The 16,539-nt window shown below is 33.5% G+C and overlaps 2 non-coding genes and 1 pseudogene across 2 annotated transcripts; 1 reads left to right on the top strand and 2 right to left on the bottom strand.

Moving 5' to 3' along the window:
- Nucleotides 1-2,339: 2,339 nt before the first annotated feature.
- Nucleotides 2,340-2,430, bottom strand: TRNAY-GUA (transfer RNA tyrosine (anticodon GUA)). The gene is given in 2 exon segments: nt 2,340-2,375; nt 2,394-2,430. It is a non-coding gene; the product is annotated as a tRNA-Tyr (tRNA).
- Nucleotides 2,431-4,440: 2,010 nt separating this feature from the next.
- Nucleotides 4,441-4,531, top strand: TRNAY-GUA (transfer RNA tyrosine (anticodon GUA)). Its single transcript is given in 2 exon segments — nt 4,441-4,477; nt 4,496-4,531. It is a non-coding gene; the product is annotated as a tRNA-Tyr (tRNA).
- A 3,632-nt stretch (nt 4,532-8,163) lies between these two features.
- On the bottom strand, nt 8,164-15,506 carry LOC136976796 (hexokinase type 2-like; annotated as a pseudogene).
- Between the last annotated feature and the right edge of the window lie 1,033 nt (nt 15,507-16,539).

Below are 16,539 nucleotides of genomic sequence, written 5' to 3'. Positions count from 1 at the left end.
GAAGTGTTAAGCCTTAATCCTATCCCTCTCCCCCGTGGGGAGGAATTTTGAAAAATCCCGTCTTAGTGTGCGTTCTCGTGACGTACCCTAACTGTGTACCAAATTTCAACTTTCAACTCCTAACCGTTTGGGCTCTGATTATTATTATTATGTTGGGTTAAGTGAGATATACTCGGTTAACACCGGTGGCTGTGTACTATGCCGGACCAGAGTCAAGCATAGTAACCAAAACAGAAATTAAAGAAGTGTATCAGTGTGTGTGTCTGTATTCAGGAATTTTCTCACAATATGACATGTATTCAATATAGTGGCTTTCTGCAGTGTGATGTATGTGTTTCTATTCAATTCCAATGTGCCCAGGCTTTTGTGTAGTATGTGTGGTATGACACCTGTAGAGGAGAGAACAACAGGTACAATAAGCACCCTATCCATCCTCCACAGAAGCCTTATTTCCTGGGCGAGTTCTGTGTACTTGCTAATTTTTTCAGTGCATGCGTTTTGTATATTGTGAGTGTTTGGAATGGATATGTCTATAATGTATGTGATTTTATTGTGTTTGTCAATGAGTGTGATGTCTGGTCTGTGTGGTAAATTGTTTTATCTGTGATTATGGCTCTGTCGTAGTACATTTTGTGCGTGTTGTTTTCCAATACTGTCTGTGGAGATGTATTTGTAGTATGGTTCGTGGATGTCTACTAATTTGTGTTTCTTTGCAAGCTCTTGGTGTATTATATTTGCTACTTGATTATGTCTGTGTAAATAATCTGTCTGTGCCAAGAGCTTGCAACCAGAGGTGATATGTTGTATAGTTTCTGGCATGACGTGACATTTTCTGCATGTGTCATTTGTGAGTGTTGCATCTTTGAGTATGTGTTTTCTGTAGTTTTTAGTATTTATGACCTGATCCTGTATGGCAATCATGAATCCTTCCGTCTCCCCAAAGAGGCATCCCCGAGCTAACCAGCTGTTTGACGCAGTTTTGTCAACAAAATCCTGGGCCAGATCATAAGGATGCCTGCATGGAGTGCCTTTCGAGCCCACGATTGCTTAATGGTGTCTATGCTTTTTATATGTTGGTTGTGTCCATATGATGTGAGTGTAAGTTTAATGGTGTGTTATTCGAGTCTGCTAGAGTTACTGCTTTATGTAATTGTGATGTTTCTTGTTTTTTGTAGAAAAACTCTCGCAGTGACTGTATTTGTTTGTAGTGAAGGTTAACTATGTCAATCAGGCCACGTCCGCCATCTTTACGTGGAAGGGTTAATCTTTCTGTGGCGGATTTAGGATGATGATGTTTATGCTTAGTAAGTGTTGTTCTTGTTTTCCTTTGGAGTTGCTCAAGATCAGTGTGAGTCCAATGTATAACTCCAAAAGAATATGTGAGTACTGGGATGAACATATGTGTTTATTGCTTTAACTGTGTGTTTTGCATTTAATTGTGTTCTGAGAATAGCATTTAACCTACTTTGGTATTCTAATTTAATTAATCTTTGCTTTATTTGTGTATGTTCTGTTAGTTTGGCCTGTTGGAATCCTAAATACTTGTAGAACTCGCCCTCTTCCATGGATTCAATAATGTCTCCATTTCCAAGTGCAAAATCTTCTTTCTTCAGGATTCCTTTTTCTATGTGAACTGTTTTGCATTTATCTAGGCCAAATTCCATTTGTATGTCCTTGGTGTATGAATGTGTGATTTGTAGGAGTTGATGAAGTTGTTTTTGTGTGGATGCATAAAGTTTTATGTCATCCATGTACATGAGATGTGACAGTGTAAACTGTGTTGTTTATTATTATTATTATTATTAACTCGTCTCGAATATATATATATATAGATTAGCCTGTTGTCGAATTGGTAGAACGTCTCATTCCACTGCAATTGTTTTAGAATATTATTTTCGTGCAAATAAAAATAATTTAGAATGATTGTTTTTAATTGAAGTAAATATAAATATTTAGAAAATAGATCTATAATCGAAAGTATAATATTCTTTTCTTTATGAATAATAAAGTGTGTTAACATTTATCCAGGTCTTCCCAGCATTTCACGAATTTCACTGCGCTGTTTAAAATAAAATTTCTTCGGGTGTAATGTGATATTATTATTACATGATATGGAGAAAATTAAAAATGATTATGCGGTGAAAATAAAAAAAATTAAACAAATTTACTCAATGGAACGGGGGGTCGCAGCTGGAAAGTTTTAAGAACCTTCAAGAACTCGAGTGTTCATTTTAAATAAGTAATTTTTTACCAGTTTTAACAGTATATATAAAAAGTAAACATTAAAGAATATCAACTATAAGCATTTTTCAAGAGATTAAAAAGATAAAAAAAAAATTTCCGTCGAGGCGGATTTGAACCACCGACCTATGGATATCAGTAGTTAAATACCTCTACAGTCCACCGCTCTACCAGCTGAGCTATCGACGGTACGTAGACGTGTTGTTCATATGAACTATTTAAAAGTTGTAAATAACTAGATTGAAGAATTTAGTGACCTACTTTCTGAGTGATACAGAAAAAGCATATAATAGAGTGGAAAAGGAGAAAATGTGGCAAGTTTCAAGTCTCGTGTGATTATGGAGTGAGAGGTAAACTATTAGAGATGTGAGAACACAGCAAAGCATGTGTACGCGGGATTGCAAAATGTCTGAATGGATCTCAAGTGAGGAGGGTAAAAGACAAGGATTTGTTATGTTCCCATGGTTGTGTAATATTTGCATGGAATGCATGCATGAGGAGATCCAGGGTACCTGGGTATGGAATGAAAATTGGAAATGAACGAGTATGCAGATTACACTGCGCTATTAGCAGAGAGCAAGCGCTTCAGACATTTGTGTCTAATCTTGAAGAGGCGTGTGAAAAATACATGCTGCGAGTGAATGTGAGTAAAACTGAAGTGATTGTGTTTGAACACAAATGTGATCAAAGGAATTGCCTGATTGAGCTGGGTGGTGAACAACTGAACAAGTGAATGTTTGTTTATTTGGGAAGCATGATAGATAGGAATGGAAGGATAAACGGTGAATTCACCAGAAGCGTGGATGTTTGATTACAGATGGTGAGTGCAATGAATAGATTTGCAAGGAATGAAAGGATGTTCAAATAGACACGAATGGCTGTGTATGTGAGTGTTGTGGTGCCTATGCACGTGTATGGTAGCAAAATCTGGGTATGGCAGAGGAGTCACAAGAGTCGTATTACTGCATGCGAGATGAGGTATTTGAGAGGAGTGTATGGCATAACGAGGAGAGACTATGTGAGAAATGAACAAGTATTGAAGAAATATGAGGTGAAAGAGAATGTGATTGAACAGGCGGGAAAATCACTCAACGATGGTTCGGTTGTGCGGAGAAAATGAAAAGAGAACTGTTGTAGGAGTATATATGGGAAAGCTGAATGGGAAGCGTGGTAGGGAAAGGCCGAGAAAGTCATGGTTGGAATAAATAGAACAAAGTTACTTGGTTGGATCCATTTATTCTAACCAAGTAACTGAAAGAACGTAAGGTGTTAAATCGAAAAGAAAATGTGAGGAAGTGTACTAGAAGTATGTCTGAACTACGAGTGTGTCTGGACAGGAAGGTATGGAGTTACTGAATCGATAGTTTGTAAGACTGTAGTCTTCTTTTGCCTGCTGCTCACCCTTTTTTTTTTTTTTTTTTTATTATGAGCGTGATGATATGTATGTATGTATTAAAACAATGAGGAAATTTCTTAGGAGAAAAGCAATTTTATATATTAAAATAGAAAAATATTATAACGAATATTTTAAATTTATGTAAAATATAGTTACTAGTAAATAAAATTCCGAACATTAGAGTTCTACAACATTGTTTTATTGAGAATTAAGTTTTTTATTCTTTTAAATTGTTCAATCTATATTTGATGGCCGAAAGACATTAAAATAAATTTTTATATACGCTCGGCTACATTCGGATATATATAGGCCTAGGCCATTCTTACACATATTTCACTGAATATGAATAGGAATTGGGAATCAAAAATTCTAAATGTATTGAACAATTTTAGAAAACTTGAAGCTACGTTTACAAAATCTTTTTTTGCTAAATATAGAAGAATGTTTCGAATGTAGACGTTTCATTAGCCTATATAATTTATCAGCAAGTATTGAATGTGTTAGTCCAAAGTAGAACAACTACATTTCAATATTAAGTGATTATTCACTTACAAAAAGTAACTTAAAGTTTCGTAATAATGAATTTAATCTTTTAAATATTAAACCTGCTCGTATAAATAAATTTTGCATATGAATAAATTTATTGCGATATTGTAAGTGGAAACATTGCGGTTTACATTGATTTGATGTTGATTTTTCCGGCAGGTTACGTCTAGAGGAAGTAGGTCACTCACTTGTCAGAATTCTTTAAAGCTAGTTTTTCCAAAGTTTTAAATAGTTCATACGAAAAATACGTTTTCGTTCCGTCGATAGCTCAGCTGGTAGAGCGGTGGACTGTAGAGGTATTTAATTACTGTTATCCATAGGTCGGTGGTTCAAATCCGCCTCGACGGAAGTTGTTTCTTTTTTACTTTTTTTTTAATCTCTTGAAAAATGCTTATTGTTGATACTCTGTAATGTTAATCTATGCACATTGCATAGATTTATAGAAGAACAACAAAAACATTTGTTGCTTCTTAATGACGTTATGTCGATGATTATAGTAGAGAACTAATGTTGAAATTTAGAGACGTTTGAGTTTTGTGGGTAATTTAATATTTTATTAAATCTTTGCTTTGATTAAAAACAGCCTAAAAATTTTTATCATTATTGCGAGTTTAAGTAACGATGAAAATTTTTAATTTTTTATAATCACGTTTAAATATGTTGCTAAATTATTAAATAATTACACGATTAAACTGACTGTTTCATCAGAAATGACGCAAGCTTCAGAAAATCGTAACACTTGAACTTCGATTTTGACCTACAACATTTCACCATCTGCTCTTTTCTCATCTGCCTTCTTTATGAGTGATTTATCATTTAGGATAAATTATTCCTTTGCTCATTAAGCAATAGTTAATTCACATCAATTAAAAGGTCGTCTTTGTAAGTGAAAGATGTTTTTTTGGTTTCTCACTGGTGATTGTGAAACGACGGATTTGCGAAGACAAAAATTTTTCGTATTCTTCGGTAATCTTGTTAGTGTTTGAGAGAAAAAGAGATTGTTTCAAACTGTCCAAACTGGACTTTGTCAGCTTGATTTCCATGTGCAGGTGACAATATAATAACCAACTACAAAATTAAACTGTTGGACTAAACTAATACTAATCGGGCCTATCCTTTGTGGCACCCATGTGGCCCTGAAAAAGACTGTTTTTAATAACAGAGATGTAGAGAAATCTGCGCGAATAATTTTATATTTAGAGTTCTTAGTTCTGAATTGGAGTGGCATATTCATCTCAGTCCGAACTGTAATCCTCCAGGTTGATAAGTATCTTCCTTTCCGACGATTTCTCCAATATCTGATCCATAATGTCGTCTATTTCCCAAAATTTTTCTTTTATTTATATTATACTTCGGATAAAATCTCTCCAATTTTTGTGGCGTGACTTGCGAAATACTCGTAGCTTGTTGTTAGAAAATTTTGACAGCTTGTTACGTAAAAGTTGTATTATGGCGACCGGTATATTGACCTTCAAATTTGCCCAAATAAGCTAAATAGCCTGAAGTTCACAATAATACGGAGGTCCTTACTTCTGTGTTCTCACTTTTTAGCTAGTTCATCAATAACGAATTTCATTTCGCTACGAATTGACTCGACTTTTTCCAGAAGTTTCAGAAATCCATCGTCGCATTCTATGCCATGATTTCCAAACCAGTTGACGAACAGCCCGATTTCCTGTTTTGGCTAGTATGTATTCTCAATTAGTTGTATGTTCTCTGAAACTTAGCATAAAGTTGCTATTGAGAATAAATCATACAGAAACGTTCCTTTTGATGGAAAGAGTAGATTTTATTTTCTATAATATACAACGGATATGCATTTCGGGCTTTATGTCCCTCTTCAGTCCTTATTTTATTATGTATATCTGTAAAACTAAAAATAATTATAGTGACAACCGGAATAACTAATTATTAAAACCGTGAGGTAAAAGAAGTAAAACTGTAAAAATAAAAATATTTTGGTTAAAAACAAGGTGTAAAAGCTTTCACTGTTTGTTTATCAGGAAGTCTGCTATGTCCTCCCATGGTTTTAATAATTAGTTATTCCAGTTGTCACTATAATTATTTTTAGTTTTACAGATATACATAATAAAATAAGGACTGAATGGGACATAAAGCCCGAAATGCACATCCGTTGTATATTATAGAAAATAAAATCTACTCTTTTCATCAAAAGAAGCGTTTCTGTATGATTTGTTCTCAATAGCAACTTTATGCTGAGTTCCAAAGAACATACAATTTTTAATTGTTTTTTATATTCAAAATCTTATTTCTTTATATAATTATTTATCATTTTAATAATTGTAAGTCATTACAGTTAAAATAATTTCATAAAGTAAATACAATTATTAAAATCATTAAAATCCAAGTTTTATCACGCCAAACAACAGAACGAGTGTTCTTCGATTCCGCGTTCATTTTTAGCAAACGAATGCAATTTCTTTGCATAGAAACAATATGCGGATTTTTGCACAGAAATTTTCTACCGTTTAGCATATTCCACTTAAAGCGTAGCTTCTACAAGACCTGTCGAAGGGAACTTTCTTCAGCGTAAAAACTAATTTTTTTTCTCGAACTTTGCAGAATGCCATGCAAAGTTGCCGAAACCCTTTTGTGCATACAATCCGTCAACCGTTCTGCGAACAATTCATTCAGTAAATGGAACTCGTCCAAACCTGTTACTGGAGATGCACATGGTTTTTTTTCACGGAAGTTTCTAATTTCTTTTAAAATAGAATGAACAGACCTCTTCGAAACTCCCGCTTCCACAGAGACTCGTTTTGTAACGTTGTTTAATTCCTTGGCTCAGTTTTCTCTTTTCTATTCATCCATAAATCTACGCACATTGCATACTGTTTTGCCAGGCTGGCAAAACAGTATGCAATGTGCGTAGCCAGCCTATTTAAAGGTTTTCCTTTTCTGACGGAAGCGCTCATTATTTCGGAAAAAACCCTAAGACTCTCCAGAAAAACAGTCTCCGATAGTCTCGGCTCGTCCCGCCATACTGTACTAAGAAGAGCATAGGTCTACTCGCCAGCTCCTGTCCCGCCATAAAGATATTCCTTAGAAACTATGATTTAACTTTGTGAAGTGTGCAAGTGTCTTCCCAAACGTCTCCCCGGTCCTCCACGGATGCTTTACCTCCGAAGGCAACGGTCACTACGGTACAAAGGTATGATAGATAACCGATTTATGTAAACTTTCTCTTTCTCAGTTGACTTAAATCTTAAGTTAGATGCAGTATATATCCCGTAGATATCGGATCGTATAGAGATTCATGTGCTATACGCTATACATATAGGTGTAATCGTAGCTAGTTATTGCATATCGCTTTATTTTCCTATTAAAGTTATTGGTTAGTTAAACTGGCGTTGACTCCAATTGTTCAAACCGTTCACCCTAACGACTTATCTGCGACCTCCCCACTCGATTGATAGCCCTCCTAGCCATCCAGTGACAACGTGAACGGGTTTTACCAACCAGACGCCGATCAAAGGGATTTAGAGCTTTACTCCCTAACTCCCGACTTTATTAATTTCTTAAAGTTTTTGCTACATGTAAAGCTAGAAAATCAAATGTAAACAGAAATTACATGAACAGTACATGAACGTCACTTCCGAGTTTCGTAGCAATTGATCGAACGGCCTAGGTGTGCATAGCAAACGAACAAACAAACATCCTCATATATATATATATATTTTATGAAATGTTATATTACGTTAAATATGAAAATTTATACAACACCGGAATGATTTTATGCTTACTGTTTATTTTATATTTAAATATATATATGTATGCAATCCGTTATTTTTGTTTTAGCGATTTATTCTTAAAAAAGTTGTCAATAATGCTCTGCTGAATTCTAGGAAATTACAATAATAATTTGGGGGAGTCAATGAAGTTCTCTGATAAATTCCAGTTCATTCGAACTTTTCCAAAAAGGCAGAATCTTGAAATAAAGAACACGCTTGCCTTACAAGCACTTGATGAAAGAACAATTTATTCACAAAACTTGAGATGCTGTATAGGCATTTTTTAATTAATCGACAAAATCAATTTTAAAAAATTTTCAAAAACTAACTTTTTAAACATTTCAGTAAATTGGATATTAAGATATTAAAATCTGCTTTGATAACTTATAAATTTGCTTTCTCTTTCAATCTCACTGCAATAGCTGCTACAAGACCAGCTCCTTTACCACTCCCATCCTCAACGAGAATCAATTTAAACTAGAAAAAAAAAATCCGAAGTTTCAAACAAACTTATAATACAACTATAAATTTACATTTAATTCAAATACCTTTTTTCCTGGAGCCATTTTAGTTATAAATTCTACCATCAGAGAATGGTATTTCGGATGATGCTTATATAATGATCCGTCTATGGCAACAGTTACTTCCGGTTTATTCATTCTTTCTAATAAACTGGATAAACCTGGTTAAATAGGTTAAAAATTTCCATGCAAATTATTATTATTAAATTATTATCTTTTTAAACCCAAAAGTAATTCTTACAGATAGAAACAATGCATGCTCCACGTAGACTAGTAATGGCGCACAGATACTTTACTATATGAATGTCGTCTTTGGAAATTTCGTCATAACCTAAACGTTCAAAAATCGTATAGATTTCCGTTTCCCAATGTTCCCTATAATTTATAACATATTTAAAGTTTTGCAATTAAAATCTCCATTTAATGACATAAAATTTACCCTTCTATATGAGATACATCTGTAGTAGTAAAACTATTATGCTGTTCCAATTCTTCCGTTAGAATTCCATTAAATAACAAGTGTTCTTTAATTAGTTTTAGCATAATTTGACGCACTAGCTCGCCCAAAAATTTACCAGCATATAGTTTTTCGAATCTGCAAAATGCAAAAATATAATTATATGAAATGAATAGGAACTATTCGGCTTAGTAAATGGTTTCTCACTTACGTAAAAGAATTTACGAGTAAAGAAAGATTATCCACAGCACGATCGTATTCGGTTTTCACAAAATCCAAAACTCCATTATCGCCAAAAGCACCCCATTCTATATCTATTACCACCTAAATATTTTAAATAAATTAGCAATCTTTGCTTTTACAAAAACCTAATCATTTCTTTACCTCATCAACTTCAGGATGATCACCTTTCCATTTCTCTATTCTGTCTACTTTTTCCAAATAACAAGCGTTACAGCCCGTAGCTAAAAGTTACAGAAAATTATAAACACGATATTTTAATTTTAATTATAAAATGTTTAAAATATTACCAAACCTAAGATCATTCCAATGGCACATTTCTGATCTACTAAAGTTCCTTTTACAAGTGTTCCTGTAGTATCGTTCACAACTGCCACGACGTCAATGTTAATATCCTACGAATGGAGTGTTGTGAAAAGGGAGGGAAACATTACATATATTTTAAATTCAGTACTTACTCCTCTTCTGTGTATGGCATCCTTCAGCATCTGAACAGAGTCTTTACCGACGACATCTGGGCAATTGAAGCTTTTGGTCCATGTGACAAGTACTCCAACATCCAGAGCTTTCTGGATCATAGGAAATGAAAAACAAAAACCTAGAAAAATCGGTTTAACAATTAATGAAGTGAAGTCTAAATATAAAATATACGTCGTTTTTTATACAAATTAATATTAAAATTTGATAAATTGAAAAATATTTAAAAACTAGGTTTTAATTTACCCAAAGGAAGTTTTTTGTGAGATAAATTGTACGTTTTCAGAAAATGATGAATGCATTCGGCTAAGAAATCAAACAGCTAAAAACAAAATTTTAATAGTTAGATAAGATACAAAAAGTATTTTAAAACGCTAATTCTTTATATATATATATATATTTGTCAATCTTGATTCTTTTCGCTTTGTGGCGTCAGGAAGACCTTTGAATCATTGTGGATTCGGTTGGCCCACAATGGTTGACGACCGGGTGATACGGGACATAACCGAAATGGACTGGGTTTCTTGCTCGGATTAGATCCCAGATCGCTCCAGAGCGGCAGGCTAATGTCTTTATCCCCTCAAACAGTTGGCAAATTTTGTAATTCAATACTACTTTGATGACTTAGACGCCTTAAACATTTGACTACTTTTAATCCGCATTTCTGACGTTTCCGGGTTCGAATTTCTACACATTTTCATGAATGGATATATCAAATACGTCCTTCTCCACCCATTCTTCCCATTGCGGGTCTAGCCGAACCAGTAATGAAGACCACCAAGGAATCTCGGTGAGGCCCGGGAGCCGTGATGGACCTGTAACAAAAGCTCCCAGTTCTACAAGGCAGAGTTAAAAAAGCATAACCATACAGATCACATTTTACACATTCTGCTATTATGTTCAGTATAAAGTTTATAGAATTTCACTAAAATTTCTAAAAGATAAAAAAAATGCGAAGTTATCTTTAGAATAGACTCGTTAGTTTAAAATTTACGAAAAAAGGCTCGTTAAGAAGCAACGAAATTCGTACTTAAGAATACTTACAGGAGCACCTTCGCCTATTCTAATATTTTCTGGTACCGTATAGTATTGAACCAGTTCTTTTTTCAGATTCCCAGATTTTCATCTCGATCAAGATTACTCGAAAATTTGTTCCTCCAAGATCCAATGCAAGAAACTCACCATTCTCTACACGAAAATAAACATTAGAAAGTTTTTACAAAAACAGCACTCGTGACTGTATTTTTTTTTTTACAGTTACATTTTGGCATTCGATTTTAATGATTTTCTTCCAAATACTAATGGTATGTAGTCGAATGCCAACTCATCCGCGCATCGCGTGTGCGAGATCCAAGTTTAAATCAGACTCCATCACCACACGACCTTTGACAAAACTATTCCACATCAAGTCAGAATATCAAACTTTTTATATAAAAACCTTTCTTATAACAAAAAATTTTTAAAACTCCATTTACAATGAAGAAATTTTCACGACTCTCCCTTATGGTGTATAACAAACCTTTGAATGAATTTAAAATTTACGTCTTTTCATACAATTTCAATATATCAAACATTAGCAAATAATTATTAATAAATATGTAACACAGGCATTCCTTTCTTTATAAACCTTACTTACTTTATGTATATGTATACACACACCTTAGTTTTTCCAAATGTTTGCGACCTTCTAAAATTTTTAGCCTACTCCTCAAGTGATTGAGACTTCTTAGTTGAAGAAACGCTGCCCTATGTCAAAAAGGCTGTTCTAGATGGAAACTACTCTAATAAAATGTAGTAATGTAGTACTTATATTTTCTACAAGTAAAAGTATAATGGCATTTTAACAGAACGTTTATTTGTACAAATTTTCTTTGTATGTCAATTTGAGAATTTTATCAATCCTTCTAAAAGTATAGCAGTTAGAAGTCTCGAAAAGTATGAAAAAGGTGTGTTTTATATTTGAGAATATACTGTAGTATCTAAGCAAAAATGTCCAAAAAATTTAGTAGTACTCTAGCGGAGAAAAAAGATACGAAATATCAATGAGAAGGTACGGTATAAAAATGCTGAAAACTATTGAAAAAATTTAATTCGCAAACAGTTATTTTGAGAGTAAGGCGTATTTCCGAAATTATGGTACAGGCATTATAGCACATCGTAGGACCCCTGAAATAATTGTACAAATACGATAATTAGCATACAGTCGGCAACACTTCATGCAGCTAAGAACAACCCTATTATACCAGAGTCGATAGATATACTGGTCCTTGAGCTATGCTCTCAAGTAGAGTTAATGTGTCAGGTTGCCGATAGCTGGCGTTAGAGTCGCACTACGGCGAGAAGTTGGTTTATCTATTTGGTTAGTAGTTAGTTTTACCATTTTCAAGCATTCTTGTAACTTTTTTCTACTGTCTGTCAAAAAAAATCTTATACGTAATTACATTTTTTAAATTTTATATCCTGTATAAAGAAAAGCAAAGTATATTTGGTTTATAAAAAAATTTAATAAGATAATAATTTGAAATTACATATGGGGATTTATCCAGGTTTTAAATAGAGATCTGCTTAAAACTGTTAAATTGCTACATATTGTGAATGAAAATTTTGTATATAAAGTTCTGAGTATAACATATCTGTTCAATAAATAGGTAATGGTAAAACAAGTAAATAAATTTGCATTTTACTGTTTTGTTTTATTACATATGTATGACAATATACAGTATATATTTTTTTTCATTTGCGAACTGTTTCTTACAGACGTGAAATATCAGCAATTAATTTTAAAAGCAAAAAAAATATTTTCATTTATCCATAAGAAACAGTTTGCAAATGAAAAAGTTATAAGCATTTAAAATAAGCAAAGTTGTGTTTATTTATGTAAATATGAGTTCAATATGACCGTTGATGAAGGTAACCCGTGAAAGGTGTGGTTTCTAAAAACTTAACCTATGAAAACATCCCAGGTGCTGTAGCAATGTAAGGAATATAAATAAGCTCCTGAGGCCTGTGGACAGCTTCGGGTTAACGCAGTTTGACTTAGCGACGTTTCTGGGCTTCAATTTGAAAAAATTGTAGACATAAATTCCCACTGTTGTCTGTCCGTCCTTCTTTAATCTCGATAACAGAATTAGATAGATAAACGACGAGACAGATATGAAACCTTAGGGGCAGTTGGCCCCGATTAACTATATACGAACTTCCGATGTAAACCAGTTACGTTATTTCAATTCAACAATTTTCCTCTGACAAATGCTAGCCAGATGACCGGCACGACTCTATTGTTAAAGGAAAAGTATGATGTACAGGGGCAAGTCACTACTAATTTGAGGTGGAGGAAATATATTTTAAATTAAATAAATTAAAAATTGCAGCTCGACAATGTAGCGATGTCACAATAAATAATTGCTCGTACTGTATTAATATACTCTAAAAATTTCCATTTAAATGTTTTTCCTGTCATAATTTTCGTAAACATCAAAACCTTTAAATATAGCTTAGAATTTTCCTTACCTGTACCGTCGAGTAGTTCTGTTATAAAAGTATTTTCCATCTGTAACGAAGAAGGTTTAACGGGATGACGAGATAATCCCAAAGCCATTTCGGATTCGAAGACATCTCTAACCCTTTTAACAGTGTCATCATCTAATATCAATGGCTTCACGATGTCTTCTACCTAAATTATGAAAACACTGTAAAGTTATCTTTTACAATGGCGTTTACATTATATTTTGACAATACAGTGGTACCTCGTATAACGTACGCCTCGAATAACGGACGCTGCGAACAACGGACTTTCTGTTTGGCCGTTACGTGACTCGAGCAACGGACTGGCTGCGAACAACGGACTTTCCGGCATAATTGGTGACTGCTCCATGGAAGCGTTCTTTAATAGCGGTCGCTCTGCGTCTCCGCTACTGCAGGAGTGCGCTGCTGTTTGTAGGCATTTAGGAGCGACGGCGAAAGAAAGAAAAATGGTGGCGCACGCACTATCGATAGTATCGTGATGGAGAAATTTATAATTCTAAACTATGAGCTTTAAAAGGCAAAAGAAGGGTCCCAATTTAACCATAAAATGGATTATTTGTTGAAAGAGCATTCAAAATAGCCTCGAAAAGAAATTCGTAAAGACACTTACATCACCGCGTGCGCTAACTCGCGCTTTCACAATTTCTAAATTCTCATTTATAAAACCACATAATGGACCCGGAAACGAAACTATCTTAGCCATGGAAGACGCCATATTGCTTTCCACCGTAAACTACTGCTACAAGCGCCCGTTTTTGCCATTCGACGGCGCGCACTCCCATCGGAGTTTAGGAACGCGTTCCGCAAGAATTTTTAAACGGATGTCGTTCGCGCAGAGTTACGCGGAGGAATAAAAGAACGCACCCATGTTCATTTTTTAATGATACAGTACGGTTATTTTATGCTGCGAAACGAATTAGATGTTTTAACATATATTTCTATGGGAAAATGCGTTTCGTATAACGGACGTTTCACTTAACGGACGTGTACCTGGAACGGATTAAGTACGTTATACGACGTGCCACTGTATACTTTCGTTAATGTCTAATTTTTTAAATCTAGTAATCATATGACCAATAGAAAAAATAAGAAACAGAACGCAAATTGCCTTCGTGTGGTGTCGCCTTATCTGATCAATCCAAGTCTTATTATGTAGACTTGTAGTCCGAATCCTTCGTGGACATGGATTATTATTTTACAAGTATACACATTTATATTATTGTTATCATCATTATTACATAGATTAAACATTACAGCATAACCATTATTCACAGATAATACCTAAAACAATGTAAATGATAAGTAATCTAGAGATGATTTAAAGTATACGGAAGGATGTGCGTAGATTATATAGCACAGTACTGTGTCACATCACATAAGGGCCATAGATTCTTGGTATCCACGGAGTGTTGGAACCAATCATCCGGGGATATTGAGGGACAACTGTATGAATGGTTATTTACCTTAATTTTGATTTCTGCTGCCTAATATGTAGTATATTACACTAGCATAGTAATTTTTTATATGACTAGTAATGTAAGCCTGTTAAATTCCAATCATAAAACTAGAAAGTACACAACAATGCCAAAGTTTGAACAACTATAGACTTTCTAGTTTTATGCTTTAAGTTAAAAAGAAGTTTAAGTATTAAATACAATGTAGTTTTCTTTATCTATAAATAACTATAATTTCTAAAAATTATTTAATTTCGTAATTCTTAATATCACTAAATTAAATTATACAGATTCGCTTTTCTCCGTAAACTTTTATTAATTTGAAAATGTTTCGAATTTGATCAGATTTAGGAAGGTGTTATATTTATAAGACATAATCTTCGAGTAAAATGTATATAACATACTAAAAATTAAAAATTAATTTTTCTGTCCTTGACCCTACAAAATAACATTATCGCTTCATTTTGCATGATAACAGACCACACTTCCTTTAATATATATGTTTCTTAAACTGGTTATTACGCTTCATTAGAAAAACCTTCACTTATATAATACTGATATCGATAGGTTTTGGTATTACAGAATTTCACTTACGATATATTGTCTGGAAAGTATTGTATTAATAATAATAAATGTAGAAAGTTTCGTTAACTCACCGCATTTTGCTTTTTTGAATCAGAAAGAGTAAGTTTTGGTGGGTTGTCTACCTTCAACATCCTAATTGTATAGAAATTAAGATGATTGTATAATCGAACGTATGCTTTTACTGCCTATGGGTTATCATTAACCGGTTCAGATTATCCAATAACACGTTGCATCATTGAATACAGCGACGTCTAACGCATTTGTCTACTGCATTTGCATATACATTTACATCAAACATGACCTTGATACCGTACACAAAGCAAAATGACGTGACGTTAAGTCTGGTTTAATAGTTTTCATCTATTTTCCTTAAATTAATCTGTTTATCCGAACTTAATATGAAAATATAAACTTAAAATTAGTTTTATCAAATGCATCGATTACATCACTATTACATATGAATGATACGATACGAAAAATAATAGATACTATTAATCAGTTTTCTTCTGCAATTTATTTTTATTTTCTGATATATAGAATATCAAAATCAAGGACAATGTTTCGGGGTCATTATTACATTAAATACAATAATACATTAAAAATTTATTATAGGTCATCAGAGGCCTAATCAGGGAGGGGCGGAACGGACATACTTTTAGTTTAGAGGAGACATATGAAAAAAAAATCTATCTATAATAAAATATTTATGCTCAAACCTATTCCCGAAACTCCCCACGATGACACTTGTTCATGCCGCTGTAACTTACGAAAAATAAAAAAAATTTTATATTATCCCTCTACGCGATAGTAATGTGTGATTCACAAATAACGTACATTTTAATTAAACATTTATAAAATATTTTAAAAAATCTTGTAGATATCGAGTTTCCAAGTACAAAATCTCAAAATCCTGAAAGTGAAAGTGAAACAGCCAAATTTCCAGGGTGTGGCAAATAACCTGATTTCACAGATTCAAGAATTATTACATAATCTATGGTGCTTGTAGATTAAAGAATCTGTTGATAGCGTAATAATTTAAAGCCTATTTATTAACCTATCATTAACATGTGTTTGGATAGTTTCGATAGTTTCTAGAGTTAAAAAATGTTTGGTCAAATTTCCCAGACTTATGGAGGAGGAAAATAACCTGAGGGTAGTTTTTTTGATCTGAAGCTTAATTAGCGAATTATTAAGCGTCAAATTATAATGATGTCATTTCTGTTTTTAATTTTAGTCTAATGTATCAGTAATACCGCTTTATTGCGTAAAGAACATTCCTGAGAAAGAGGATTAATACTCCTTCTCAGGCACCCTTGACAAAATTGTACTGGTGGAGGAAAATCGT

Source organism: Centruroides vittatus, unplaced genomic scaffold (assembly GCF_030686945.1).
Source record: "Centruroides vittatus isolate TY-2023 unplaced genomic scaffold, ASM3068694v2 contig_425, whole genome shotgun sequence".
In the NCBI taxonomy this organism is placed as follows: domain Eukaryota; kingdom Metazoa; phylum Arthropoda; class Arachnida; order Scorpiones; family Buthidae; genus Centruroides; species Centruroides vittatus.
This window is presented reverse-complemented; position numbering and strand designations above follow the sequence as displayed.